Consider the following 6,000-nt stretch of genomic DNA (forward strand, 5'->3'; position numbering starts at 1 on the left):
CAAATGTAGAGTAGGCACCTACATAAAATCTATTTTTATTTGGACACTGAAGTATAGGTATTTGCTAATATGTAGCAAAGCCAAAATACTTCAACAGAAATATTAGTGCTCACTAAGCATTGTGTCAAGTGGAAACTCATGCCAGTTTATTGCTGTTAAGATTTGTAATTGAGAGAGGGTTGAGAGTTTCATCAGTGGACAGTTTCATCAGGAACAGGAGGAACTTCTCAAGGAGTACTGGAGCATCACCAAAGATGTTTGTGTMCAGTGGAATTGCAGCTAGAGGGAATTTAACTTGCTCAGGTTTTTATACTCCATTTTGTCCCCCCCCTCGAGTTTTATACGGTCTGGGATAGTTTAAGTAATGCTCAGTGGGAAACAAAATTAGGGCTTTTGCTAGGTCCACTTGAAKTATTTACCAGCCAAGTTCAAAACTATTCTGCTGTAAAATTTCYGTCCCTACAAAAGGATCTAATGTTCTGGTTACTCTCCTGCTCTGCTCTACAACTGTCCTTGCATTGCTGTTTCTTTCTACGTTGTCCTAAGGATATGGAGTAAGGGCTGGGCACACTGGATGGTTGGTGGAGAGATGCTTCAAAGGCACCAATTGCTCTCATCTCTTGCATGTTGAAAATACTTGAGGGATGGTCTGCAGTCAGATGCCAGGTGTGTTGGATCCTGGAGGGGAGAAGATGCAGCAAGATGATCACTACAAAGTGTTGCATAGCAGGAGAATAAAAAAAATAGCCCATCTATCAGAGTATTGAATGCAAACACTGCTGTCACTTATTGCCTCCAGAGTGGAAAGGACTTAAAATACTTGTGTCACTTTTAAGTGACAATGTCATACATGGAGRTCTGGTCTGTGATCAAGGCTGAAAAGATGTTTGTATCTGTGCATGTTTTGCTCCATGCTACAAGCAATGAGATGGTTGCATGCTGTCCTGTACCAAGGGCACATGGTCACGTCTTGTGGAGCTATGGACTGTGGTTCAAAACCAGCAGCTTTGATAAACAATAAAAAACACCCCAATTGTCAGAAATAATATCAATGGTTCCTGTGGAGAATATAGCCTTAAGTGTGCCTGCTAAAATAAGTCTGGAGGAGACCCCCGAGATACCACATCCCACTCATTGCCATCACAGGCACTACACAGTATGGGATCCAGGCTGGTAGATTCTGTTCCTCCTTTGGTACTGGAAGCCTATTCYGGGTCYTCATCCTGCTTCTAGCTAGAAATCCAAATAAAATCTTCCTCTTAGCTAGTTTTTACCCACTTGTTTTTGTGTCAGTGCTGCCTGTTGGCTAAATCTTGTAAGCATTCTGCTGTCAGCAGCTCTTCACAGAGCGGAATCTTAGATTAATAGAGTGCTCCAGGATCCTTTTGAGGTATGCAGAGATAGTACATAGGGCAGAACTTCAATACATCTGTGACAGTAATTGTTTTTCAGAGGTGGGTCCTAGCACTGCACATCCTTTTGCTCAAGGTTTGCCTGGTTTTACTGAGAATTCAGTTAGCTTTGCTATAGTTAGATTTGTATTTTGTCAGTGATAATTTGGCTGGTAAGGGAGGCAATTTATTTCGGAGTGCATCTGCAAAGAATCTAATGCAAAGGGAAAAACAGCTGAGGAAGAAGGAATTGTTTTAGTTGCCTAATAGAATGATCTTTAACAGCATGGGTATTGACATTTGAAAGAAATAAACAGATTTTCTTTTTCCAAATGGCTGCTCTTTGTAAAGATGGCTCACTTGTTAGTTCATTGTCTTAAAAGATAAAAAGGAAATGTTGCTTATCTGTCTGTCTTGACTGMTGGGTCAATTGCAAATATTTTCATCCAATTAGAACTGCAGGAGAAAGGATGARTCATTCTTGTCAAAAGAATAAAATTAAAGCTTTAAATTTTTTTTCAAAATTAAAGCTTTAGTTTTTTTAAAGGTGCTCAAGCTTTCCAAAGGTAACAGTTTTTTTCTAGCCAGATACAAATATGAGATCAATAYCAGCATCCTGGAACTTTGTGTTGTATTCCTTGACTTTGTGAATTTCACTTGTTGAAACAACCAGGCAGCCCTTTCTACTAATTAATAAACCACTAGGATTAAACAGTGCAGTAAGTAAAGTAACAGGAAAGAAAACAAGTTGACTGTTCTGTGGATTTGTAATACTGGAATGCTTTTTGTTTTTCTCTAACAGTAGGAAATTGTTACACCCACAAAAGGTCTATAATTTAGTATGTTCTTCTATTAGTRCCACATCTTTCCTCATCAAGTGGAATCTAGAAACCTGTCACTGCAGCAAAGCCAGGAAAATTGTCATGTCACCGTGGATCTAATCATTATTGTTATTACAGCAAATCTTCACCACCCTGCCGTGGAGAGCATGACATACACAAGCATCCAAACCCTGGAACTCCCACCTGGCACGCTGACCATTTCATGACTGATGAATTTTGGACAACCTTTGGTGACCTCAATGGTTACTTAACTCGTGGAATAAATCCCATTTAAATTAACACATGGTCAAGCATTATTTATGTAAAGGAATGAAATACAGAGTGCTCTCATGTATTTTAAAAGTCAAGTAGGATAGTAAGAACTTGACAATGACTTCAGGGTTTATAGTACAGATGGAATAACCCTGTAGTCTCTTTGTAGTTCTGCTGGGGACAAAAGGAAAAGCTATGTGAATTAATTTGGAGATTTGATAAGGCAACTGGAGAGAGTAACTTGTTGTTTTATTCCTGAACTCTGGAGCACCTAGAGCATTCTTCCTCTGTTGGAGAAGGGAAAAAGACATCTTTTGCCAAGAAAACCTTATTATTTCTCTGGTGAGACATAAAAAGCCCACATGCACTTGTACTTAAGGTTGCAGTGATTGTCATCTTTGCAGAGAACATGACTCATTTGGTCATGATGAGCTTGTTTCTGAACTGGGTTTCTCCTGAAGTTCCTTAAATRCTTTTGAGTCCTCTCTGTTGAGAATGTTGCTGCAGAGTAAAGTTCAAAAGTGAAGGATGATGGTCTCAAAACATCGAGAAATTATGCAGATGGGCATGAGAAGGCAAAGAAGGATGAGAATTTGGTAGCTGAAGGTAATTCTCCAGCAAGGCTGAGCAGARTTTGGAGAATCCCTGCCTGACTTCAGAAAGTGAAGCAATCCTTAAACCAAACTAGATGGTCACATCTCTGGGTAAAACGAAGCAAACAGGTCCTCTGGGAAAGGAGATCAACCTTAGGGAAATACTTGGACTGCTACTTGCTAATTCAAATACTGGATTTCCTCAATGAGCATGGTGATGTGGTGAAAGATGGGGGTTGTTTACATTTGCAGGCAGCATGGAAGACATGGTAGAGCTGCAGAATGGGAAGCAGTTTGCCATTTTCTAAGGTATAAATTCTGTTTTTCCATTTATGCTTGTTAATTTTTTTTCTTCATAACCAATCTTGCTCTGTCCAGTCTTTGCCTATGGTTCTGCTGAAGGATGGGGATCCAAGCATTTGGAGTAATTTATCAAGGTAACCTGGAATACCTACAGTCAGCTRGCACTACTGCTGGGTCTCCTGATGACAGTCTGCTCAGAGTATCACGAGTACTGGATGCTTCCTAAACCACTTACTGAACTAGTTGTTTTATCTTTTTAGCAGGAAACCTATTGTTTAATTTGTAGAATTGAGTCACTATTTCCTGTCTAATGAAAACAGTGTCCCCAGTTATTCCAAATACTGAACAATTTTTCTATTAAAAAGTTTTTATTGAGAATGAAATTCTGAGATTTGCTGTTTTGTCTTTGAAATGTATTTACAKTTGTTAGATCTGATTCTCTCATTAAGCATTTTTGGCCAAATAAAAAGTCCTCAAAAGCTCTGGAAGCCATAGCCAAATGAGACTCTGAATTGCATTTCCATCCTCTGAAAGGTGGTTGGAAATGTTACTGTGTGCAAAGTGATCCACTGCAGGGAGCAGTCATGTCCTGGCAGTGAGGATGGACCAGATGACCTAATTTCTCTTTTCCATTAGAGTTGTCTCTGATTCTCCAACTAGTCATTCGATCACATGACTAACAAGGATAAAAAAATATGGAAAATATATCTCCCAGTGTAACAAAAAAAATCCTGTTGCTCTTGATTCCATCACCTTGCAAGCACAGATTAATTGAATGCCATAGCTCTATATCATTATGTTGGTCTTTTAGATGAAACCCTTAAAACTGACTTGCCATCTGCTGGAATTCAGCACTGCTTCCTCAGCTRCATGACATCTGCTTGGTGCATTTGATGTGTGAATAGAAGCAAGACTTGAGAAGAAGAGCTCAAAGAACCAGTTGCAGGGATAATACACGCTTCTGGCCTGTTTTAATATGACCCCATACAACTCATCTACAAGATTTTGGAAGTGCAGCACTGTGCTGGCAGCTTCTCCATTATTGTACCTTGTATACATGACATGGGCTTGCTGTGCCAAAGTCTGCAGTTGGTTAGATTGACCATRAGATGGCTTTTTGCAGCTATTTATAATAATCAGTCATTACCTGGCTGCCATGACCCAATGGTGACATTTTTGGGTTTTTTTTTTTCCCCTTTCCCATCACTTGGTGCTTCTTGCTGGCTGAGCAGGCTACCTGTTCTCCTGCAGCCACGTAGCCCAAGATCTTGTAGTGTCAGATCTTATCTCCAATATGAAAGATTTTGGAATCAGCATTTAGATTATTAGCAAGGGATAAGCCTTTGAAATATATTTCATTAACATAACCTCATGCTGCAGGGTTTGTACATTAAATCCTACTCYTACTTGGTGCATCCCATCTGTAATCATTCTCCATTAACATTATTTGCATCATACCTATGAACAAAACCAAACACAAAGGCCAAAGAATCCTGACTGCAGCATTGATAATGGATTACAAGAATGCACTTAGAAACACCTGCATCTAGGCAGAGAAGTGAGGGTGTACAAGATAAAAAACTTTAAAAAGCTCAATGCACAGACCAGTAAAACACTTTGCTGTTTTGATGGAAACTGCATAAARCCACTATTGTCTGAAAGAGGATGTTTACCCACGAGATCCTTCACAACTCTGATTTGCAGTTACTAGATGAATGTTCATCCAGCCAACTGAGATCCAGGAGGAGTTTGCCTCTCAGTTCCACTTTGGAAGAACTGTTGTAAGGTTTATTTCCTCCTCGGTAAGAGAAAATGGAATGCTTCTTGCTATAGCTGTATGTCATATACTTTCTACTACTGCAGAAAACAAGAGTCTCTGCAATGCCCAAYCTCTCCTGAACTCTTCTTGTATCTTCTTTTTTTAATAGTTGTCTTTTGCTTTAGATGTTAAAAACCTGGGTTTTAGCTTAGATTTATTTACTACACAYTTTATGGGGCCTTCTGAAATAGTTGTCTATTACAGACTTACTTGGATGCACAAGATTGGACAAGTCCTGTGCTCCTTTGGCCCCAGTAATCAGTTCTTTCCTACTCACAGAGCCAAAGGAAGCACCCTGCCCTCCACYCTGCCACCTGTGGGGCCAAAGACAAGATACAAGGATGTCAGTTGTTTCCCATGCCCTSCGTTCATTTTCTGAAGTATTTTCCTGTGCAAAGCAATCCCAGCTTCTAAAACAATGAGAAAAAATCTTCAGATTCTTAAAAAATATAAAYAAACACATGCGTATTATAAAAGCATCATTGGTTAATAAGAAAAATACTATGATAATGAAGGATGTTTAACATTCAGAAATGAGGAGTGTCTGCCTACTGAAGGTCCTTTGTGGAAGGAATTATTAAAAATTAAAAATCTTACATTCAACAGCATATTTCCTGTCCCTGCTTGTTTTTTTTTTCCTTGACCTGTGAAGCTTTTCCATGTTTTCCTTTTCCACATGGATTAGAGATTGCTGTTGTTTGGGAAAACTGCCTAGGAGACCTGCTTCACTGAGATGAAAGTAAGTAGTAGATACAGTTTGATATATTTTTCTTTGTTTTTCTTCCTTGTCACTCAGCTTT

The sequence above is a fragment of the Malurus melanocephalus genome, unplaced genomic scaffold, assembly GCF_030028575.1.
Source record: "Malurus melanocephalus ecotype Western Australia unplaced genomic scaffold, MMel_1.1 scaffold_6, whole genome shotgun sequence".
Lineage (NCBI taxonomy): Eukaryota > Metazoa > Chordata > Aves > Passeriformes > Maluridae > Malurus > Malurus melanocephalus.